We start from the raw sequence: 12,093 nt of genomic DNA, 5'->3' as shown, positions 1-12,093 counted from the left end.
TGTGAGTTTAGATACAGGATACGATTGCTCACCCAGCCCCAGGTGAAGGCTCCTTTGATTTGGTAACATTGCTTTGGTTGACATGCTGGGGACACAGAGAAAGACACTGATGCCTTCAGTGTCTGCACATCCTGCCTGATGGTCCTGAAGCCAAAATTTCTGTCTTCAGTCTTTCGCTCACTGTTTACTGCTCACTGTTCACCTCACCGAATTTAGCCCAAGGAGTTTGACCCCTAGTTTGGCCATAGACCCCCTAGTTTGGCCATAGCCACTTGCCCAAATGTGCCGTAATGTGCTGACCTCATCACATCTGTGATGATGGCTATGGCCGTTTTTAGCCAACGTAGTGTTTTTTGTGCAAAACTAATGCTTGGAATGGATCCAGAATCATGAAAAGCCCCTAGTTTGACATGCCACATGCTACTTAAAGCATAATGAAATTTAGAACATTTAGCCTTATATTGGTTGTTGATGGTACCCAACTTTCAGCAGCTGTCAAACATGCCCCTAGGGTGGTCAAATAGAAACCAATGTGGGATATGTTAGTAGACACCTTTACAAACATTGGTGAAGAAAATTCTTGGTAAGAAATGTATTCACAGATTTTATATTATTCTGATAATATTCCCTGAGTAAATTGGTAAAATAATAGCAGGTCCACCATTTTTGAAAATGTCTACCATCCATGGTCACAGGATAAATCTAAATAGTACAACTGTATTCCTCACCCTTGAAAATGTATGATTAGTCACCAGAATCAAGATCCTAGGTGGTGTAGAACTTGAGTTATTGGGAAATAACAGAAAGTTGGCGGCCATTTTGAAAAATGGCTGCCATGTTCACAGGGCAAATCTAAATAGTACCACTGTATTCCTCATCCTTGAAAATGTGGGATTAGTCACCAGAATCAAGATTCTAGGTGGTCTAGAACCTAAATCAGTTAAACTTGTCAACTCCGTCAGATGTTCGTCAACTCCGTCAGACGTTCGTCCCGTGATGTTTTTGTTAATTTCCAAAGAAATAGAAAATTCGCTGTCAAATCTTTTGTGCTTATGTATTGAAACACCAACTGAAATGATACGTAATGATGATTTTTTTTTTTTTACATGGTTTTCATGTTATAATATTGAAAATAAAGGTTGAAATGACGGTTTTGAGAAATTGGATATTTCATAATAGTGTGATATTGGAACAAAATAATATTAAAAGATTTGTATTACTTAACTTGATTACTGAAAGCCATTATAAGATAACTGAGGACTTTATATTATTGTTGAAATGATAAAATTCAATTAAAAGGGATTTTAGTGTGTCTGACGGAGTTGACATGAATCAGGTATTAAGTGCATAAATGTCCCATTTTAGAAAGAAATGTTATGCGAAAAACCTGTTCCTTCTCAAGATTGGTAGTTGAGACCTGTGTCTACAAATACATCTATTTGATTTGAATGTATCTTAAAAAAAAAAAAAATCCAGTTTGAAAAAAGTTTTGTCCCTTATCTCAAGAATGGGTGATATATAGGAACACGTTTAAGCGGTTAACAGTAGGTTCCATCCTCCAGGTAACTTCAAAATTTGAAATGAACTAGAGTGATAGTGCTATATGACACAGGCATGCAGGCGCGCACACACACACACACACACACACACACACACACACACACACACACACACACACACACACACACACACACACACACAGCAAGTACGTTATTCATCATAGCACTTCATATGAAAGAAACCACGTCTAAACTGTGCTTTACCTTTGCTTTGCCACATCTGTTATGGTCCTAACCTTAAGAATAAATAATGATCACCTGAGAGGACTGCAGCACTGCCACTCACCCACTCTACATCATAAAGAAGGCTATACTTCATGCTATTAAAGTCAACACCAAAGAGGTTTTATTGTCCCAACTGCTAGATAAGAACAGAGCATTGACTGGTGGATAGTGTAATTAAATGCACTGTATGATTTGTGCTCAACACATGGTGATGGACTGTATATTTATATTTGTTGCGACTGCAGGTCGCATTTACTATACGTCTCCCGTCTGGCAGTTAGTTAGTCACCCCACGCCTCCATATATGGCCACGCCTCATGACATCACACCTCCATATATGGTCACGCCTCGTGACATCACGCCATTTTTTTTAATTTTTACTCCTACAGATTTTGTCCAAACATCATGCAAATCAGAAGGCCTACACAGAGTCTCTATAGTCATGTAATCAAGACAGATCTGTCCGATTTGTCATATTTTCTGAATGGCGAAGATTGGCTTCCAAAGTTTTACAGGAGGGTTTTGAACAAAATCGTGCACGCATTGATTGCTGTGAAATATTTTTTTTATATTACTCCTACAGATTTTGTCCAAACATCAAGCAAATTGGTATTTCAATTCCAATTTGCTTTTTGAAGGGAAGACCTCTGCACACTCGACTTACTATACAGTAGGTAAGGTGCGTTGGCGACAAAGCAGCAGACTGCAGATCCTGATTTGCTAAAATTGGCATCCAAAGTTTGCAAAATGTTTCAAAAAAACAAAACAAAAGTTTCACTTTCCATCAAAGAATTGTCCGTACTATCTATTATTACAATTGTGAAGTTGGTAGCCAATGAAAAGCGCCAAAAGATGTGAACATGTCCGTCACTAGCCAATGAAAAGCGCCAAAAGATGTGAACATGTCCGCCACTAGCCAATGAAAAGCGCCAAAAGATGTGAACATGTCGTCAGAGCTCTCAGCCCCTCCCCTTGCGAGCCTGCAATTTCATCCCTCTCTCTCCGAGACCCGCAGGAGAACACAAACAAGGAAGGGCAGGAATTCGATTTAGCTTATTCCTTCTAAATCTCTGTATATAAACTATATCTCTCTCAGCGATCGTGTTACTTACATCAACATTGTTGTTTGTCAAAAGTTGTTCACACACACGCACGCCTGTAACTCCACCACGGCTGTTCGCATTGCATGCACACACACACACACACACACACAGTCCCGGCTCCCGAAGAAGCACCACACACGATTAGAACTTATAGATGCGCGATTACATACAGTTTCATTCATGCAAACACGGCATTTCTGCCGCGGAGTGCGTGGCGAAGTAACTCTGGGATTGAGTGACCACGTAGCGGGCGCGAAATTCTAGTAACATACAAGTTATAACATGTCACTTAACATTAATAACAATACAATTGACAGTACCTCAAACATAAAACTATATTCTACACTCAACAAATCAACATAATTGTGTCTGTGCAATAACTTCATCAACATATCCCTCAACTTCTATGTATATTTAATATTTTATAGTTACTTCGCCACGCACTCCGCGGCAGAAATGCCGTGTTTGCATGAATGAAACTGTATGTAATCGCGCATCTATAAGTTCTAATCGTGTGTGGTGCTTCTTCGGGAGCCGGGACTGTGTGTGTGTGTGTGTGTGTGCATGCAATGTGAACAGCCGTGGTGGAGTTACAGGCGTGCGTGTGCGTGTGTGTGTGTGTGTGTGTGCATGCAATGTGTCAAGTAGCGAACAGTGTAATTGTTTCACTTCGGCAAAAAACAACTATTGACAAACAACAATGTTGATGTAAGTAACATGATCGCTGAGAGAGATATAGTTTATATACAGAGATTTAGAAGGAATAAGCTAAATCGAATTCCTGCCCTTCCTTGTTTGTGTTCTCCTGCGGGTCTCGGAGAGAGAGGGATGAAATTGCAGGCTCGCAAGGGGAGGGGCTGAGAGCTCTGACGACATGTTCACATCTTTTGGCGCTTTTCATTGGCTAGTGGCGGACATGTTCACATCTTTTGGCGCTTTTCATTGGCTACCAACTTCACAATTGTAATAATAGATGTATTTTTATAATTGTTTCATTTGCTCTTAATGAACTTTGAATTGCCTCGTTAAAATGTGCCTTGCCTTATATCATACACTATCTTATTTTAGATGTGCTCCTTGCCACTTGTCTGTTCGCTCTTTTCTGTTTCCGTTGGCAATGTGTCATGTCACAGTCGTGTTGCCAAGGAAATGCTGGGCTCATGGTGTGATAATTATGTCCGTCTGTCTGTCTGTCCGTTCCATGCGTGCGTGCGTGTGTGCGCATGAAAGTGAGAGAGAGAGGGGACTTGTGGGGACACGTGCCAGCCAGGCAGGGGTGAGCTATTAGCTCTATTAGGCAGTTTATATGGGTTATGTAACAGTCGTTTTGGTTGCTGCGGTACCTGGTCATCATTTTTGCATTGCCATACAAAGTCAATCACTGCGACCACATCCAGGCTCACATGCACATTGCACACACAATATAATGGGATCCTAGTCTTTTCTTAGAGCTCCATTACTCTGTCCTAGCCAACCACTCTGAGAGTGCGTTGCTGAGAAGGTCATCAGGTTTCAGTGCAATGCAGTGAGGGAGAGGGGAGGAGGAGGACCCAATTATGATGAATCCAAACCGCCACACGTTAAGCAACTGTAGTGGATTACCACGCTATAGCACTCGATTGGAACTCGAGTTAACCACATGAACCACTATAGTGTTCCTATTCTGGGGCGAGGTACCGTGTTCCTATCTTCGAGATCTATATGCACAATACATGTAGAGGGAAATACTAGTTGATTAGGCTCCCACCCAGACCCATGCAGTCAAGTACTTAATGGAACCACTAACATCAATACATATCAGTGACTATTCACAGCTTCTGCCTTTTAATATATGGTACATAAACATAGATCCATGTGCAATTTTCACAATTTGTAATTTGGAAGATTTCATATCCGCCCAAAATACTATAGGAAATATTGACAGACTATTATTATTATTATTAAGGGACCAAGAAGTCACAAAGTGACTTTGGTCACTTATTGTTTTTATATATTTTTTCCTTCTCCTTCTCCTCCTTCTGTCAAAAATAGCTTGCAGCTATATTTGCAGCTATATGTATTATTATTATTATTTAATTCTAGTTTTCATTATATCATTTTACTTTAGTTTACTATAATAACCCTGCACCAGTGTACCACCAACATCCAGCCCTCTCCTGCAACCTGCTCTCTACTCTTCGCTCCGCTGCATGGTAGCCTACTGTAGACACCACTCTGATGCGGAATTGAACTGCCATGGAACCATTCCAAAGCAGACATCTTTTCCACGGTATCACACAACAAAGTGCAGTTTTAAACATTGAGAGGCAATTTGGATATCCTTTTTTTAAGGTGTAGGCTACAGTACATGCAAAATCCTGACTCATCATTACATCATGATGCACCATTACCTTGGCCTGGCAGCTGAGAGGAAAACTGTTCAAAGTCACTGCTGATGCATATTACATGATGCCTGTCACCTCATTGTGATGCAAATTATGCACAGTTATGTAACCAGTATGATCTCCATCGAGTCTGAATGATAATCAGAAAAAAGGCCTGCGTGAATACATTAACCTCATGGCAGCACCATACCTTCTTCACCTTACATCTCGCCTAGTCTGACACGGTAATGATTATCATACAGCGGCTTGACTACAGTGGGTGTATTCAAGCTTTTTTTTTTTTTTTAAGATTTTTTTTTGCGGCTTACGCCTTTTATTGGTTTTTTGAAGGGACAGACAGTAGGCTGACAGGAAACGGGAGAGAGATGGGGGAAGACATGCAGTAAAGGCCGTGTCGGGCTCGGGAGTCGAACACACACACACTGCGAGCACACTGCGACTGGCTTACCAGTCGGGTGCCCAGACGGTTACGCCACCGCCTGGGCGGGTGTAGTCAAGCTTGTATTGTTCTTGTTCGATTTAACTGCACTACCTCCCATGCAGCACGTGATGAGTTTGCCATAGCACATGTCCTACCTGAGACACATCTCCATCCACCAGCAAGGGATATGGAGAGTAAATTGGGATGCCGGGCAGAGGGCTAGACACTCACAGTCTCATTTTGGGTCTGTTTTTTTCTCTCTCCACACGTCTGGTGCAGAGGCAGGATGTTCTCTAATGCACTGTGTACGCCTCCTGACTGAGGAAACAGATTAAGACCAGACATCCTCAAACTTCAACACTACGGAACCTGCATGCTGACTAGGAAGGCTCACCAAAAGTTTTTTGAATCATGCGCATACTAGACCAGTCAGTGCCCTTTGGACCCCGGCCTATTCTACTTGGACGCTATGTGAGTTGGGAATGGTGTGATTTAGGAATATTTGTTTTGTTGTTGGTACATTCTCACTATGTAATGTATTTGCTGTAAATGCCGTTTTGACATATTGAGGCGAGGACTCAATCTCAGGTGCATGGCATTTCGCCTTGTGTCGTCGCTCTAGGACATTACATCTTTATATATTGCCTTCATAACACAAATGGGTTGTGAAGCTCAGTCAATCATATAAACCGGCGACACGAACGATATTTCGAAAGATATTCATGCTTTTTTTAGTTTCTCAGAAACCGTTAGTCTGTCCGATCCGCCATTTGATGACACACTCCTCATGGTCATGAGACACTCGCGGCAGGTTTGAGACTATTTAGTTGGACCTTTTTTGGGTTGTGTGAAAGAGTGACAGACAGACATTAGTTGAAGGATGTAAAATCTGTAGTAAAAATACTGTAAAATACTGGGAATAATTACAATGTGAGGTATTACATGCAAAGCATTGGTGTGATTACAGCAAACATGCTGGATTTACATGCGTTACTCAAACCCGCTCCCTTATAAAAGATTCCCCATATCGGATGAAGAGGTTGTGTCTCAGCTACAGCTACTGCTTTTTCTCCAGCTAAGCTAAGACTCGTTTTAAATCTAGGTTTTCTGTATAGCAATAAATTCCAGTAAAAAAGCTATTATTGAGTCCACTTTCCTCTCGGTCCTGGACTATGGGGACATTATTTATAGGTCTGCTGCTCCTTCACTTTTAAAGCGGCTAGACACTGTCTACCACTCTGCCTTGCGGTGGACTACTGGTGATAGTTATGGTACCCACCACTGTGCACTTTATGAGAACTCAGGTTTTAGCACGTATCAGACCCGCTCTAGTGATTTTGTAAGGCTCAAGGTTCCTCAGGCTCAGACAGAGTTGGGCAAGACAGCTTTTTCTGTCAATGGCCCAACCTTGTGGAATGAACTTCAAAATTCCTTAAAACTGAGCTCCCTGCCATCCTTCGGTCAGTTCAAAGGAATGCTACAGAACATTTTTCACTGTGATTGCTCCTGCTTCAATTGATTTATTTTACTGGTTGTTCTGCATAATGTTGTGTTGATTTTTGACTGTATTTGTGAATTGTAACCTCGGCTACATTGGAAATGAGGGCTTGCCCTCAACTGTATTTCCGAGTATAAATAAAGGTGATGATGATGATGATGATGACTATGCAAGGCATGTCTTAATACTGCACGTCCATCAGTTGTTCTTCATTCAATATGCTAACAAGAGTACAGCTCCGCCCAGCCCAGCCAGGTGGATAGAGTTATACAGTCCCCTAAAAAGGGACTCTCACAATTAGAAACCCATTACACGTGCGTGCGTGCGTGCGTGCGTGCGTGTGTGCGTGCAAGTGTGCGTTACATTTAATCAATGCTGTGGGCCGTGTTTGGTCCAAATGTTCCTAAATTAATAAACAAGATAGTAATAACGTCAGGGCCTCCCTGTCCAATTATTTATAGTAAGTAACTAACTATGTGGTGATTGAAGCCGCTATACAGGCTAGTTGCTTGTGTGCATGTGCTTATTGTGCTAGCTGTGTTGACATTCGATATAGGAAACATTAGAAATACTTAAGTCAACCAATAAGAACAAAGGTGCTTCACAATAATGATGTTGGTGTAACAAAGTTTCACAAACTAATTTTGGGGTCTATTTTTGTTTTCTTCTCCACACTTTTGCTGCAGCAGCCACAATGTTCTCTAAAGCACTGTGTACGCCTTCTGACTGAAGAAGCAGATTAGACCAGACACCCTCAAACTCCCAACACTATGAAGCCTGCATGCTGAATAGATTTCAAATTTACTTCACCAGGCACTTCAGGCTTTACAACAGAAGTTGTTTGTGCGTCAAAGTATACTACAATGTCCTGAATCGTGTGCGTTGCATATAATATGAAAAATAATTATGTGTATTACTGTACATTAACTATGCTGTCTGGCATTGTCAATAAAGCACCACTCACCTTAATCATCTGGGCAACATAGCTCTCAGGGTACTTGGGTCGGGGCCTTCTCCTTCACCAGAACCACATGTGTTCTGAGTTGATATGCTCCTCAAATTGCATATTGGTGTTGCTCGTGTTTTCCATTGCTATAAATTATATAAACAGAAAACATAAATTTCAGTTCCTCCATACATACTTTATTATCAATGTTTTTTTCTCTGATTCTCTCTGAAAAGATAGTGTCCTCCTGTGTGCTCCTGTGTAGTATACATACATTGGTAAAAGATAAATAAGGTATGTTGACGTTAATCAGACATGGGATTTAACGGCACGGCGTCTTTGGCTGCTAAAACAGACGTCTTTTTTTATCAATATAAAATGGTCTCGCAAAAATATTTTTTTAGCAATGGCCCAGTTGCTAGGCAACACCGACTTCTTTCGTGCACGCACACATTCACGTCCTTGTTTAAGCTTTGTCTTAAAACCCTTTTTTCTTGGGATCTACGCTGCATCCACGCAGCGAATCAAAACGTGGATGTTCTGGGCTCATTTCTGACTATATGCTGCATCAGACTTTGAATATTAACGCTTCTGAAGAGAAATCAATGTTACTAGCACAATGTATAAATGGTAGATTTCGCTTCCTGATTTTGGGGGAAAGGAAAAGTGGGCAATTTCAGAATAAAAGCTCCCTACATCCGGCTGGCACTCGAGCAATAGCGCCAGGAGGACTTTTAAGTGCACGTGTGTCATACGTGTGACTTGGTGTCTCACCCTATCAGGGGGACACTGACACAGACATGTGAGCGGGGTATGCTGTCACGTTTTTAAATATACAGTATGTAGTGGGAGGCAGTGGCTCAGGTGGTAGAATGGCCGCTTGGAAGAACCGGAAGGTTGCCAGTTTGATACCAAGCTCCCCCAGAGTTAGTGTTGAAGTGTCCTTGAGCAAGACACTTAACCCCTAATTGCTTCCGATGAGCAGGTTCGCGCCTTGCATGGTTTCCTCCGCCTTCGGTGTAAGAATGTGTGTGAGAATGAGTGAATGTAATGTACTGTAATGCACAGTCATCGTGAAGCACCATGGAGAAAGGCACTATATTAATGCATCATGCATTATGTTGGTGTTAATCATAGATCATTCAGACATGGTGTGGTTTCCTCACCTCTTTAGAGGGCCTCCTGAATGTCTCTCACGCCTCCTCCATTCCTCAGTCCCTCCATCCCGTCATCTTCAGCTATCACATGCAGGGCACACACACACACACACACACACACACACACACACACACACACACACACGCACACACACACACACACACACACACACAGTGAGCGAGAAATACAGGCACAAACACTTTTCTTGGTTTCTTTGATAAACCCACAGTTGTTCCTCCTTCGGGGATCTATTACAGAAAGAAATACAATGAAATGTTTATTACGATCCTATATTTTGATAGGGTGAGAAATGGAGGAGAGGAAAACGTTTGAAGTACACAGCAATGTGTTAGTGTATCACAGTTAAATTAACACAGGGATTTTACTGTGTATGAAGAGAGAGAGATGTGGGTGAGGTCACGTGCCTGCCCTTGCAGCACAGGTGATCCACACACGTACACAGGGCAGGAGAACAAAGACAGGCATGACTCACCCCTCCAGGCCCATCATGCTGAGCTGTGTGAGTGTGTGCATGTGTGTGCGTGTGTGTGTAACCTTTAAGGAGCTGCCGACAGCAAAGGTCTCGTGCCTGACATGTGTTTAACCCCGTTTTCCCTCCGGGATGTATAACGTTTATGTTTTCTCACCTTCTTACATGCACAGATGCATGCAATGTATACGACAACATACTGTCACACTAGAGCTGATATGTGTAACAGTGATACTGAAAATAACACCGCTCACCTGGAACTGACAGACAGGATCACTAAGGAACTAAAAAGAAAGAAAGAAATAGATCAGTGAACTTTCTGTTGTTTTCAGTAAACACTTACCAGCAGCAGAGCTGGATGAGGGATCAGAGCAGTTGTCTCTCACACATGCCTCACCAACCACTCTATTACTTAATAAATCTTTTAAAAATGGAAGCAACAACGAGTATTTAGTTATAGTAATTAGTTAATTGTCATTATAACAAAGAATGGCCACGGTGTGACCATGTGACGACTGAATACCAGACAACTCGCCCCTTTACCAACTCGCCTCGGGTGTACAGCCGGCGGAACTGCATGAGCTGCCTGCATGGTATTCCTAAAGTAACCCAAGTAAATTATGCTTAAACGGTTAAACCTAACCTTATTCCTAACCTTAACCTCAGTAAAAACTATTCCTAAACCTAACCCAGCTATTCCTAAACTTAACCCCAGTAAAACTATGCCTAACCCTAAACATATTTCTAACCTTATTCTCAGTAAAACAAAATAAAGAATACAAGAACAGCTGCACCGAGTGGTCGGCGTGAGGTCGGCGGAAAAAAGCGGGGGCGAGATGAGAATTGGGGCGACCGTAACTGTTACCTGACGACTAGCTCTGAGTAGCAGGCCAGCAGCAAACCCTTTATCAATATATCAAATTAGATAACACTACCTAGAAATACTTAGTGGTGGAATTGTGTAAACCCCCAGCAGCCGGGGGCATGGAGTGAGAAATTTGGTATATGGCCGTTTTAGCCCAAGCAGTGTTTTTTGGACAAAATTGGAATACTCAAATGGTTTGCATATGATCCAGACTTCAGACCTATAGTACACATGACATGAGCAGGGCCGGATTAACACCTCTGAGGGCCCCTGGGCACTGAAGCTCGGGCCCCCCTTCACATGCATTGCGTAAAACATTTTGGCTGTTTTGGGGCCGTTTTATGCCGTTATATTGGCCTATTCCCGGTCGCCTACCCTGCCCCAGAGTGAAAGCCAGGCAGTAACAAAAACATTATTTTTATTTGACCCGCATAGTAAGCAAATGGGTAAGAGAATTCTTCTGTCGAGCCACCTGACGCGCTATGCATGCAGAATGAAAACAAATCAATGCTGGATGGTAGACATGTCTTTTACCTCCACCTGACCTCATGCAGCCCAATGGGCCCACCCACCTTGCACAGCCAATCTAGCACATTGTTGCTGCTTTACACACAATTGCACTTTTCTGCTGCCTTAATTCTCACCAACAATAAAACACTACTCTTTTTAGACACCATTTATTTTATTCGGATGAGCAGGGAAATTTCTGTGGAGCTAAATGGTGTATAGAATTCTACCCTGCACTGCTTGAATTTCATCAGCAGAACTCTCTGAAAGGGCTTCTCAATAAGACTAACCAGACAGAGGGTCAGGGCCCATCCAACGATAGCCATAGGGGCCAGAGGGAGTCGCGTGGAAGTGATGTGGTATGTTCAGCTGTAGCCTGTAGCCAGTGGTGGAGAGCACTGAGTCGGTAACGATGGAAGTTGGAGATCCATGACCCACCCGGCTATGCAATACCCGTTCCACCCATCTCTGTGTCCCTTTTATGCCCATATGGAGATTTCTGGATCTGTCTCTCTTTATTCCTCTATATGGAGTTCTGTGTCAGGCATGCCCAAATATGGAGTGTTGTCAGAACAGGCCATCTGCATATATGGACCCTGGGCAGGGGCCCTGTCCAGAGCCCGGGCAGAGGCCTTTTGTGGTGGTTCTGGACAACGGTGGGTCCGACCGACTCGACACCGGTCACAGCACTCCCTGTGGGGGTGTGGAACGTGTGTGTTGAAGTTGAAGTCGGTGGGGCGAACGGACGGTTCTCGAGTTACGTGGATTACAGCCGTACACACGTACGTACAGACAGACGTACAGAGACCTGGTGCATTTATAGATAGATTTCACAGTACTGCACATTAGTACTAGTCTTGCTTTACCAGACATTGCCTCTCATAAATTTCCAAATGGCTTCATGATACAGTCTGGAGCAACGGAAGAGTGGATACTC

The sequence above is a fragment of the Protomyctophum bolini genome (genome assembly GCF_963924005.1).
Source record: "Protomyctophum bolini genome assembly, chromosome: 4".
In the NCBI taxonomy this organism is placed as follows: Eukaryota; Metazoa; Chordata; class Actinopteri; order Myctophiformes; family Myctophidae; genus Protomyctophum; species Protomyctophum bolini.
Note: the sequence above shows the minus strand (reverse complement) of the source record.